Here is a 13,130-nt window from a genome sequence, read left to right as displayed (position 1 = left end):
TACTTTTATTTAACACTGTTTTAAACTCTGTATTTAATATTTATTTTAATGCACTGGATTGTATGCATATTGTTGTTGTTTTTAAACTGATCATTGACCGAAATAAATATATATATATGTACATTCAGGTACATAAACTCCAGGCCTTAACAAGGCTAAGCAAAATTGCACATTCATATGCCAAGCACAGGTGCCAAGTATTATTTCCATATATATGTCAGGCAATCTGACCATACATTTCTTTACATTTAAAACTTTACCCAGTAAATTACCAAGTGAGATGCCTCTTAAATCCTCTACTTATATTAAGTGATTAAATATCATACATATGTCCAATGAGAAGTAAGCTGAATAAAGCATGTTCATTTGAGTGCCAAAGGTTTTCTAGGTCAAGATGGAGTAGTTTTGACCTTCCAAATGCTTCGGCACACAACTCCTATCAAGACCATAACATTTGGAGGAACAATGATTCCTACTTGTGTTCTATGTGAATACGCACAGGAAAAGAACGTACAAACAGCAGAATACAAGGGCCATTTAAACATATACAGTCCGCCCTTCCCTTACGTGGCGATCCGTTCCGAAACCTCCCCCCATGTAAGTGGAAGACCATGTATGCTCACACCCCATTGGAAACAATGGAGTGTGTGCACACAGCACAGCGTGCACACCATTCATTAAACTGTACTGCGGCTTCAGTATAAGCTGAAAGCCACATAAAGGAAGCCCACGTATGGCACGGGCTGACTGTACTATTGATATTGAGTTCAGACATTCTTAACTACTTACTACTGTCAGTAAATGGCATCCTAGTAGCCATCATAATTATTAATTTTTTTGCTTCCCCTTCCCGGAAGCAAATGTTATCCATAATTCAAGAAGACCCACTCAATCAACAGACCTTACATCATTGTTGATGTAGGATTTAGGAAATGATATGCACTACTCCACAAGTGTAGGGAGACAGTGTACTCTGATCATAAAAGTGACTTACATATTGTTTCTTCAGGTCCATAATCCTTGACTGTGATTGATAATACCTGTACAATGAAATGAGGAAGCAGTAATGTTAAAATTATACAGAGAAACAAACAGATCTCAAGAGCAGTGAGGTTTTTTTTTAAAATATAGAAGAAATATACAAAGAAAAGTTTTTTCAAACCTATTATGTTGGATCTAGATTTTTCTGCTGCCATTTTCAGAGTAGAGCTACTGCCATTAGTGGGAAGTGGGGTTTTTTTGGGCTGATTTCCCCCTTTAGCAATCCCCACATAATGTTCCACAGAGGTTCAACAGGTGAGGTCGACAAAAAAAACCCTTCCACTATTCTGTCAGCAGGAACTCTTTAACATTACACAACTAAAGCACTATGATTCCACTTTCAGTAACTTGGGCAACACCCTATGAATCCCTGGGAGTTGAAGTTTAGGGAGGGCTGTTTAAAATCCTCAGCCAGAGAGCTCTAGTACTTCACCAAACTATAAACTCTGGGAATGCTTAGGGTGTTGCCATTGCAGTTGAAATGGAATCATAGTGCTATAATTGTGTGGTGTTAAAGTGTTGCAGAATTCCCCCAATGGTTCAAAAGTCTTTTCTTTACAGAAGGAACCATTCCATTGCAAAGACAAAGGGGCGGTCTGCATCCGCCCCTTTACTGGCCGGATCGGGGCTGTGGCAACCTCACGCCGTAGCCCTGATCTGGCCTCCAGAGAGCACAAAATGGAACTGCAAAAAGCAGCTCCTTTTTGCACTCTCCAAGGGGTGCCATAGCTGTGGCAGCAGAGCTTTATGATGCCCTTTAGGCGCTGCACTGTGTAGATGCAGTGCCAGAGTCACATCATCATGGCGCATGCCGTGTAGACAGGTGGGCACCAAAATGGCATCCTAGGGGCAGAGTTAGGTCATCCAGCATGCAGACGCTGCACCGTAACTTCTCCCACAGGCCGCACAAAGTGCCAGTCTGTATCAGGCCAAAGTCTTGATCAAAAAACATTTTTATTATCATTAATCTGGATAGACGTGGAAAGGGTACATCCAAGTAGAGAAGCTAAGAAATCAGAAAGGAAAGGGAAAGCAAGCTACAGAACCTACAGCTTACTCTTTTCTACCTTTCATCGGTCTATTTTCTCTGTGCCTTTAGAAGAGGGTTGGGATAGGGTTCCACTGAAGCATCAAAAGTCTGTTAAGGAAAGACTGAATGTCTCTCTTTGTAACCACTGTTTCATAAACAACCCTCATTTATTTTAATTTGACTTTGCAATTTGAATGTTTTGAACATTGTGTGAATTTAATAGACTCACTAGTCTTATGGAAATATGCCGGAATGTATAGAATGGAAATATACAAGATGGCATATTCAGGATAACTTATGCTGTCATAAATTTACAAATATGCCATGAAAACTTTGGTAATCATAAAGGTGTCACATGACCCATTGTTATTCTAATTTATACTGGAGAGGGTCAACTTGAAAAAAAACCACCCTGATACTCAAAACTAACAAAGTTCGGTAAATCTAGCCAATATTAATAGAGGATTTGATTACTGCTGAGTTGCAAATGCCCATTTCATAGAGTACCACATTCAGAGGGCATCACATGTATAAACCACCACAAAATAGTGCTTCAGACTATACAACTACAAAATTTGTGTGTAAAATAAAAGATTAAAAAGGTTGTATTACACTATTGTGGATAGCTAAGTAGCAATATATAAAATATTAGAATACATACACAAAAATAAAATTACAATGTACTAGACATGTGTATAAATACTCTAAAGGTCTGATCTTAAAAGGTAAGCAGACCACCAACGAACATCAGATGCTATAGGCTATATTTCAGATAGAAGGAACTGGCAAAACCACCTCTGGGTATTCCTTCGCTAAGAAAACTAATGGGGTCACCAAGCCAACAGGTGACTTGAAGGCGTGGGCACGCATACACAAACACACGTACCTTACCACAAGCCCAGATATTAACTGTGCCTACACATATACTCAGGAAATGTCATCACAGAACTTAACCACATCATCCACAATATTTAGAAGTATTTTCACTGGTTCATCTTCAAATGTGAGAAATGCTATCCTCTGTCAACACTGTCCTTGAGCCCTCTACATTGGGTAAACAAACCAGTCACTGCACCAGAGGATAAATGGACACAAATCAGACATTAACAATAGCAGTGGTTCCCAACCTGTGGGTTGGGACCCCTTTGGGGGTCAAATGACCCTTTCATGAGGGTCGCTTAAGACCATTGGAAAACACCTATTTAATTACAGTTATGAAGTAGCAATGAAAATAATTTCATGGTTGGGGGTCACCACAACATAAGGAACTGTATTAAAGGGTCGCGGCATTAGAAAGGTTGGGAACCACTGAACAACAGGAATACACAAAAAACAGTTGCAGAACATTAATTTTCCTGAACATTCCATCTCTGACTTTAGGACACTTGTCCTTGAACTGTTTCTAGGCATTAGTTCACTTCATGCATCTGAGGAAGCAGACATGGTCCTGAAGCAGATGGGCAGCTTGGGGTGGCCTCTGGATGCTCCAGCAGCGGGTGAGCCCTGAGCGGTGTGGCACCGCGGTGACTGGGCGCCACAGTCCCAAGGCTGGCCACTGCCATGGTCCACAATGGACCTCTGGCAAAGAGTGTTTCTTTACCACTCCTTTTGCAGCTGGGTTTTGGCTGCATTAGCCAGTCTCGGCACAGCTTCAGCCCAATCCAAGGGTGTACATCATCTGCATGCCACAGCCCTGGATCAGCTTCAGGTGGCGCTTTTTTCCTGTTTCAAGCCTAAGCCTACAAAAGCTTATGCTACAACATCTTTCTTCAGTCTCAAAGATGCTACAAAATCCTTTTGCATATATGTACAGCGAGCCTGTGCCATATGCAGGCTCATTATAGGCGGCTTTCAGCTTATGCTGAAGCCGCCCGGCAAAAGGAAGAATGGTGTGCCTGCCCACAGCTGGGCAGCGAGCACGAACCCCATTATATCCAATGGGGCTCGAGCATACACATTTTTTGCCTTACGGGGGGGGGGGGGGGTCTGGAATGGATTCCCCGTGTAAGACAAGGTGTGGGACCTTGTTATTTGCTGGAGTTGGTTTCAGGTTCCACTCCGTGGATACCAAAATCTGTAGATGCTCAAGTCCCATTATATATAATGGCATACTAAAATGGTGTCCCTTACATAAAATGGCAAAATCAAGGTTTGGTATTTGGTATTTGTAGTTTTTAAAAATATATATTCAAGCCGTGGAGGCTTGAATATGTGGATTAAGAATCTGTGGATATGGAGGACTGGCTGTACCTTCAGTTCACCTGCCGACTTATAGTGAACCCATGAATTAGGTAAATAATTGTTATTAACTGTCCTCAAGTCAACTTCAACTTGTAGTGACCCTATGAATGACAGACCTCCAAGTCACCCTATCATCAAAAGTCCTGCTCAGGTCTTGGCAGACTCAGGGCTCTAGCTTCCTTAACTGGGTCTGGAATGCAGTCTTCCTCTTTTCCTACTGTCTTCTATCTCATTAAGCATTTTTTTTCTAGTGAGTCATGTCTTCTCATGATATGCCCAGAGTACAAGAGTCTCACTCTAGTTATCTTGGCTTCTTGGGAGAGAGTTTGGGCTTGATTTGCTCTAGTATTTATTTCTCTTGTCCATAGTATCCATAGGAACATTTCTCCAACAGTACATTTCAAATGAGGTTTTTTTTCCAATTAACTTTCTTCACTGTCCAGCTAATATATAAAAATTGGAAATAGATGGCATGAACAATCCTGACTTTAATGTTCAATCATATATCTTTACACTTCAGGATCTTGTCTAGTTCCTTTCTAGCTGTCCTTCCAAAGCCTATATATATTTGACTTATATCTGAGGCAAAGTATGGAAAGTCTTTAACTTTTTAAATGTCTTCATCACTTTTATTCTATTTTATGCTAGTACTATGGAGGTATCTGCCTTTTAAGTTGTTGATGGTCCTTCCTCCAATGTTCATGTCTCTTTCCTCTGAGTCAAATTCTGCTTTGCTTATACCATATGTTCAATGTCCAAGTTAAACAGAGATGGTGATAAAATGGAGCCTTGCCTTATACGTTATATGTGAGTTTATTGCTATAGTTGAAAGTAATGGAAAAGAATATAGTAAACGCAAAGTGGTTAAGACAATTTTGGTAGTAATAAACCAGATGGAGGGGAAGAGGAAGTCATTTTTATATAGATGTATGTGGTTTAATTTAGATATTTATGGCCTGTTACAGACTGCCAAAATAAAGCTGCTTCGGGTCTCTTTGGAGGTATGCTATTTAAATGATGCATGCATCCTAAGAATCCGGAAGCTGCACCAAAGCTGCACTCCAGTGCTTAGGAATGGAGTGTGGCTTTGGCGCGACCTCCAGACTCTTAGGACCCATGCATCATTTAAAGAGCATACCTCCAAAGAGACCCGAAGCAGCTTTATTTTGGCAGTCAGTAACAGGCCTATGTGTTATGTGTTTTATTGCTTTACATTGTGAGACACCTTGGGTCCCTTTTGGAAAACCCAAAAGGCATAAAATAAAATACATAAAAGTATGTGTTTTTTTGTATTTTGACTTTTGATGTATGATTGTGTTAGTTATTTGTTTTAAAAATTAAATACAAAAAATGGAGCCTTGCCTTACTCCCTTGCCAACTGGAAATCATATCATTTCTCCTTATTCTTCCCTGATGTACGTATTCATGTACTGAATACAGGTTACACATCAGCACAATCAAAAATTGTGACGCACTCATTTCTTTAGGAGGGATCCATAGTTTTTCATGATATACACAAAAGCTTTGCTATGCTCTAGAAAGCACAGGCTTATTTTGTGTTGAATTATTTATTTATTTGTTTCATTTGTATGCCACTTTTCTCCCAGAAGTGACCCAGGTTCTTAAGCACAGTTTATTATCCAACATGTGTGTGCAATATGATCCCTAGAGCCTTCTCCTTTCCTTCACCCAGCTTGGACATCTGGCACTACTTGCTCCATATATGGTAAAAGTCTTTGTTGTAGACTATTGAGCATCACTTTGATTGCATACGAAATTAATCGGAAATTAATGCAATGGTCCATTGGTTATTGCAATCCATGGAAAATATATTGGAAAGTATCTGTAAGCCATTATTTTATTTTCCATATTTGTTGACAGATTTTAATTATAACTAGAGTAGATTCTGCCTCTGTATTCCGTCTGTTCCTGGTGATTTATTTCTCTCAAGTGTTCTGAGTACAGCTTCCATTTCACTTTCTGTAGGTTTATTTTCAAATGGTTCTTCCTGGAATGAATCCATCATCCTTTTATTTCTTTTATATAGTTCTTTACTGTATTGTTTCCATTGACTTTTTATTTGTACTTGGTCATGTACTGTGCTTCTCTCCTGATCATACAGCATGCTCAGTCTTGGTTTAAATTTCCCTTTGATTTTTCAGATGTTGTGGAAGACGTCTCTTGTTCTTCCTCTTTTTTGTTATCTTCTATTTGTCTGCATTAATTATTATAATAATTCTCCTTGTTGCTGCACACAAGTCACTGAATAGTTTTGTTTAGGGTTCTGACTCTATTTCTGTAACTGTTTATTTTTGCTTTTCATCTGTCCTTAGCTTTTTAAAGAGTTTCATCTGTCATCAGTTGGGGCTTCTTTCTTTTTGGCTGCAGATAGTGTCTTTCTGCATTCTGCCCTGCAAATGTCCCTGGCTTCAGTCCAGAAGTATGTTTGTTTGTTTGCTTGTTTTTTGGGTGCTATGTGGCCATGTTCTAGAAGGATTTATTCCTGACATTTTGCAGGCATCTGTGACTGGCATCTTTAGAGAACATGAGACACTGCAGACTGAGTCAGCCAGAAAAATCAACAGTAGCAGAACACAGTATAAACCATCCTGGGCATAAAATACTGTTTGAAAGCACTGGACTATCAGGTCATAATGCACAACGAAGCCACTGAAATCCACAAACACTTGGACAACTTCAACAGGTAAGAAGAAAACCTTAAAGTAAACAAATTTTGACTACCAGTCTTGAAAAACACCAAAATTAAAACCCAGCAAAATGCCAATGAAAACCACTCAGGATCAGGGTTTTTACAACCAGACAATGGATCACTAATTAAACAGACACAAATCCTCCTTGCATATCCTCCAACCCTGAGGCCTTGCCACTCAACAACAGAACAATACACAGATTGACATGTAAATTACTCCTCCCAACCTAGGGTCACACAGTATATATATACTCCATGCACTTCCATGCCAGCATTCTCAGAAGATCCCAGCCACAGATGCTGGTGAAACATCATGGCCACATAACACGAAAAACCCACAAAAAACTATGGATGTTGGCTGTGAAAGCCTTTGACTTCCAATGTATATAGTTGCCTGTTTGGTTAATTTAATAATGTGTTTCAATGAACAAACTGTTGGCCTCACAAAATTCTATCTTTGATTTTGCTCTGGATGCAGAAGGATCCAGCTTTTGCATTCCAATCATCTATATTTAACAAGAAGTCCTGTTTTGGTGTGTGGTCATTCAATTTCCCCTGGACTCCAGCATAGAATCTTTCAGTGTCACCATTGTCATTATCCTCTTTCTCCTCTTCCTTCCCTTCCTCTTCTACTTCTGCCTTTCTGGTTGGAGCATAAATTTGGATTATGATTTTATTGATAGGTTTTCCTGAAGTCTTATTATTCTATCTGAATGTGTATTATATCCTTTGACTGCTTTTGCTACATCTCTTTTCACTATTATTGCCTCTCCATTTCTTCTAAGATTTTAATTTCCTGAGTAAAACATTGTGTAATTTTCTGACTCAAAACGACCCATTCCTATCCAACTTAGCTTGCTCACGCCAAATATTTCAATATTTGCATATTCCATTTCTTGTTTTACTATGTCTAGATTCTCCTGATTCATGCTTTCCACATTCCATTTTCCTATAATACGTGTCGTGTGACTTTGGATTTTCTTATCACCTCTGAGCACATCAGCAGATGAACATCTTTTCAGCTTTAGTCCAGCTGTGTCGTTAGCCCCAGAGTGCTACTTTGATTGCTCACTTCCCTGAGATTCCTCCATCTTTTTCAAGTCTTCCATTTTTCCACATAAAACTCAAAGAAAAATCTTAGAATATGGAACTTTCAAACACTGTCTCTGATTAAAGAATAACTGTATTCTGCTATTATTTTCAAGGGTACATTATAGCGATGGTACAGATGATAAAATACAGTGGTACCTCGGGATACGAAATACCCAGGTTACGAAATTTTCGGGATACGAAAAAATCCCATTGGAAATAATTGTTCCGGGTTACGAATGTTTTTTCGGGTTACGAAAGAAATTTTTGGTGCTTTTTTCGGCTTTTTCGCACGAAACGCGGCTTTTCCCCATTAGCGCCTATGGCAATTCGGCTTACGAAGGCTTTTCGGGTTACGAAAGCGGCCGCGGAACGAATTAATTTCGTAACCCGAGGCACCACTGTATTGCTGTGTTAGTCTGCAGAATCAATACAGAGAGATCTTGTAGCCCCTTTGAGACTAACTGGAAGAAAACTTCTCAAAGGTGCTACAAGATCTCTCTACATACAGAAAAATCGGTTTATGTTAGGAGCTTCAAGGAAACATATCCTGAGTCAGGATAAAGTAATATTGAAACCTATAACACCTAAACAATTAGATTTACTTAATGAGCTTTTTCTCTAAAAACAAGCAGAAAGAATTCATGTTTACATGACAATGCTGACATCTACTCAAAGCCCTCAAAAAACTTTTCTCTCATTTATTTCACTGTTGATGCTTTCTGTTTCAACCTCTCTTTATTTTCTTATTGTATTCTCAACGGCTTCATGGCAGGATACATTTCAGTGAATTTGAAGCAATGAAAAAAATCCTAGTCTGCTTGTTTCATTCTGTTAAAAAATGAAAAATAGTTTCTTCTGTGCATTAATGAAGAAATAAGCATCAACTAAGAAAACAGCAGAAATTAGAATGTTTATTTGCAAATTACAGCAAGCAGATGACTCAGACTGTGGTTACATTGGCAAAGTATCACTAAAAAACTATGGATGATCGTATAATTGACTATAAGGTGGATACATGGCATCTATTATTGTACTATTGATTTTTAAATTATACCAGGAGACCCTAACATTTTAAGCCAGTGGCTAAATTGAAATATTGTGGATGTGTCAGTGGTGTAAATACAGCAACTGTGCACCCATTTCATACAAGGTAAATGAGTGAGGCTAAAGGACAAATAACTTCTGCAAGATGAAAGTAGAGGTAGGGACTAAGCTGCAAATCATAAAGCCAATCCTTGGGAGGAGGGAACAAATTCTAAACAGAACATCCTTTTTACAGAAGCTGAACTAAATGATTTCCATAAATGACATCTAAATAAATCTCCAGCATAGCATAGGTATCTCAGTGTTGGACTACAACTTGAGACCAGAGTTCGATTCCCAGACTGGACATGAAACCCAGTGGGTGACGTTGGGCAAGTTACAATTTCTCAGCCTCGGGGGAAGACAATGGTAAATTTCTTCTGAAAAACTCTTGCCAAGAAAATCCCATGATAGGTTCACCTTATGGTTGCCATAAATCAGAAATGACTTGAAGGTAAACAACAAAATCATAGTATTATCAATTACACTTTTCATAATTTTATACCGTTTTTGTAGCTTTGATAAAAGCTTGTCTGATAAACCATCACATTTTAGCTTTCTGATATTACTGACAGCCAGACCGTAACATTTTGGTTTAATAATGATAGAGATTTGACAAAGATTTTGTGTGGTCTTTGTCTTTCTGCCACATTTGTTTCAGCTTGTGTTCAGAGATTCCACAGCAACATTAAGAAGCTCCTGACAGTAAGAGGTATTTGACAGTGGAACATACTCTCTGGGAGTGCACTGGAGTCTCCTTCTTTGGAGGTTTTAAAACAGAGGTTGGATAGTTGGGATGCTTTGAATGTGTGTTCCTGCATGGCAGGGGGTTGGACTGGATGGTCCTTGAGGTCTCTCCCAACTCTATGATTCATCATTTTAGTAAATTACATCCTGCTTTTACCAGAAAGAATGCCAGCCTGTCCTAGAATGGGGATTTCTGAAATTAAGCACATTAAAAACTTTGGCATTCTCATTTGTAAAAATGTTAGTTCATGTAGGCTCCCAGAGCTGTGTGGAGAAAATTCAGTGTACATATGTGACAAATTAAATAAGCTGTAGATTAACATTCTAATGCTTTAGTTAATGAATTAGCAGGAGAAAAATTAATTCGTGGAACTAAGACTGAAGTGTACACACACATTTTTCAATAATAGGTTTCATCTGTGACTGTAAGACATGAATTGTCAATTTAACTGATAAGGAAAAGAAGAAATATTTTGAAGTTGTTAAATTGGTGAAGTCCTTGCTTCCAACTTTATTACAGAATTTAACTCTAAATTTAATGGGAAAATATATTTTTTGATTGCTGATCAGAAAAAAAGTAAACCAAAAGTATACAAGTTGTTTGTCTTTGTAGTAAATAAATCAGCCTTGTCTCTAGGTAAGTTCAGGTTAAATCTAAATTCACATTTAGGATCCAGTGGTGTGCATTTTTTGGACCTTGCAACTTGACAGAATTGGCAAATACACCTTAATCTACCTCCCTGTAACTTAAACATCTATTCTGGAAGCCTAGAAAACCCTCTGGTACATATTTCTGAGGCTGCAGTGGAATAGTAAAGAGAAGAGTCCTGGTCCTGTTGGTACTGGACTATGAAATACACCTTGGCTGTTTCTCAATGCAAACCGTAGACTTCACTGTGTTTTTGTACATGCATATGCCTTCACATTGCCTGTTGACGTATGATGTCCCCATGAATGTCATAGCATTTTCTTAGGCACAGAATACTCAGATGAGATTTTGTCAGTTCCTTCTTCTGAAATATAGCCTAAAGCACCTGGTATTTGTTGGTGGTTTCCCAACCAAGTACTAATCAGGGCTGACCCTGCTTAGCTTCCAAGATCAGAGATCTGGTACCTTCAGAGTATTTAGACCTTGACTTCATTAGATAGTCATGAACAGTTGCCACCAAGTGTGATGTGAAATCTATCTCAGTAGTCTGTAGGCGTATAGCCATAGCGGGCTAAATAATAATAATAATAATAATAATAATAATAATAATAATAATAATAATAAGTAGTAGTAGTAGTAAATAAAATGAATAATAATCTTCCCCTTTTCCCAATATAGGGATTCAAGGCAGTGAACAGCAAATTTAAAACAACACAATTTAAAAACAGTACAAAAGCATTAAAATGTACAGCGCGCCCGCGTCATACGCAGGTGCGCTTTACGTGGACTTGAGCTTACGTGCTCAAGCTGCGGGGCGCACGCGGGGCGGAAAGGGCCCGTTGCACCCCGCACACCGCCGCACCACCGTGCACGAGCCCCATTGTTTCCAATGGGGCTTGAGCATAGGCGGAATTCGCCTTACGCGGAGGGATCCGGAACGGATTCCCCACGTAAGGCGAGGGCCGACTATATAACTATAAAATTTAAAAACAATTAACAATTTTAAAAGTTATGTTATGCATTATAATGTAAAATATGTTAAACATTCTATACAAACCTTAAAATCTGAATTACACAGCATTTAAAGCCCAACTATTGTCAGTCTGAAAAAGTCTGATGGCACAAGAATGTTTTTATTTGCCATTGAAAGGAGAACAGGGATGGGGCCATCCTGGCTTCTCTAGGGAGGCATGTCCAGAGTCTGGGAGCAGCCACTAAGTCTCTATCTCTTGTTGCCATCAAATGAGCCTGAGATGATAGAGGGGCAGAGAGAAGGGCCTCTATGGATGATATCAACACTCTAGTGGACTAATAAAGGGAGATATGGCTCTTCAAATAACCTAGATCCAAGCCATATACGATTTTATATGTCAAAAACAACACTTTGAATTGTGCCCAGAAATGAACTGGCAGTAAATGGATCTGTTGCAACAACGGAGTTGTGTGCTCCCTGTCGTCAGTTGAACAACCTAGTTGCAGCTATTTGGGCCAGCTGACGTTTCTGAGCATTTTTCAAAGACAGCCCCATGTAGAGATCTGAGGAAGTAGGCTGAAGTCTATGAAAGCTCATGCTGCCAACTTCTTTCTTTCAGATGGTCTCAAAGATGCTACAACAGGGGTAGGCAACCTTTTTGAGCCGGGGGCCGGGTTGCTGTCCTTCAGACAACTGGGGGGCCGAAGCCAAAAAATAAATAATTAAATAATTTAAAAAAAATTAATTAGATAAATAAACTGGGACAAATGTAGGACAAAATTTTCTGATGGAGGACACTTTTTTAAAAAAAATGGAGGACACACAAAAAAATTTGCTGATTTTTAAAAAAATGTTAATATAAATGCATGTTTCAGAGGCTTCTATAGACAATTGCCCCCCTGCCCGCCGCTTGCCCCCCTTGCCCGCCTCCTCCTGATAGGCCAAAGGCCCCACGCCCTCACGCGAGAGGCCAAAGGCTCCGGCGGCAATTGGTGGCAGGACCGGGCTGGGGCCAGTCCCAAGGCCTTGCTGGGCCGCATTCGGCTCGCGGGCCGCAGGTTGCCTACCCCGGTGCTACAAGGTCTCTCTACATATAGATTCCACAGACTAACACAGCTATATATTTAAATTTTAGCCCCACTGTAGAGTGCATTACCGAGGCATGTACCACCATGGCCAGATCCAACTTCTCCAGGACTAGGCACAGTTGTGCACTAGATCTGACTGTGCAAACACACTCCTGGTCATGAATCCAGAAGTACCACCAAGGTAGATGCTTTCATTCATACAGCTGTATATGCAAAGGCTTCCTCCCTGGATATGTGCCATAAATGTTGACATCAGAAAGCAGTAAAAGCTTATATTTTATCAGGACTAAGATTAGCTGGTGTAGCCCCCCTTATAGCACCACCACTCCATCAGAGGGAATAAAGAAGAAAAGTGGAAGGTGCAGCTCTACACCAGTTTAAGTTTGATGTCTCAAGCAAAGAGTTGACAGCAAGGGACCTGGTCACCCAGGGCTTCAGTGACCAGCACTGGGCTCCCAATGGAGGTGTGGGCTTAA

The 13,130-nt window shown here is 39.7% G+C and overlaps 1 long non-coding RNA gene across 4 annotated transcripts in view; it reads right to left on the bottom strand.

Moving 5' to 3' along the window:
• LOC121919699 overlaps positions 1–13,130 on the bottom strand; it is a 142,566-nt gene that overhangs the window by 5,227 nt on the left and 124,209 nt on the right. For all 4 annotated transcript variants that reach the window (XR_006101561.1, XR_006101558.1, XR_006101560.1 and 1 more), the window contains one exon: positions 995–1,040. This is a non-coding gene — a long non-coding RNA (uncharacterized LOC121919699). The remainder of the gene's footprint in view (positions 1–994; positions 1,041–13,130) is intronic.

The sequence above is a fragment of the Sceloporus undulatus genome, chromosome 1, assembly GCF_019175285.1.
Source record: "Sceloporus undulatus isolate JIND9_A2432 ecotype Alabama chromosome 1, SceUnd_v1.1, whole genome shotgun sequence".
NCBI lineage: Eukaryota > Metazoa > Chordata > Lepidosauria > Squamata > Phrynosomatidae > Sceloporus > Sceloporus undulatus.
The sequence above is the reverse complement of the archived record's forward strand: the minus strand, read 5'-3'. Positions and strand labels throughout refer to the sequence as shown.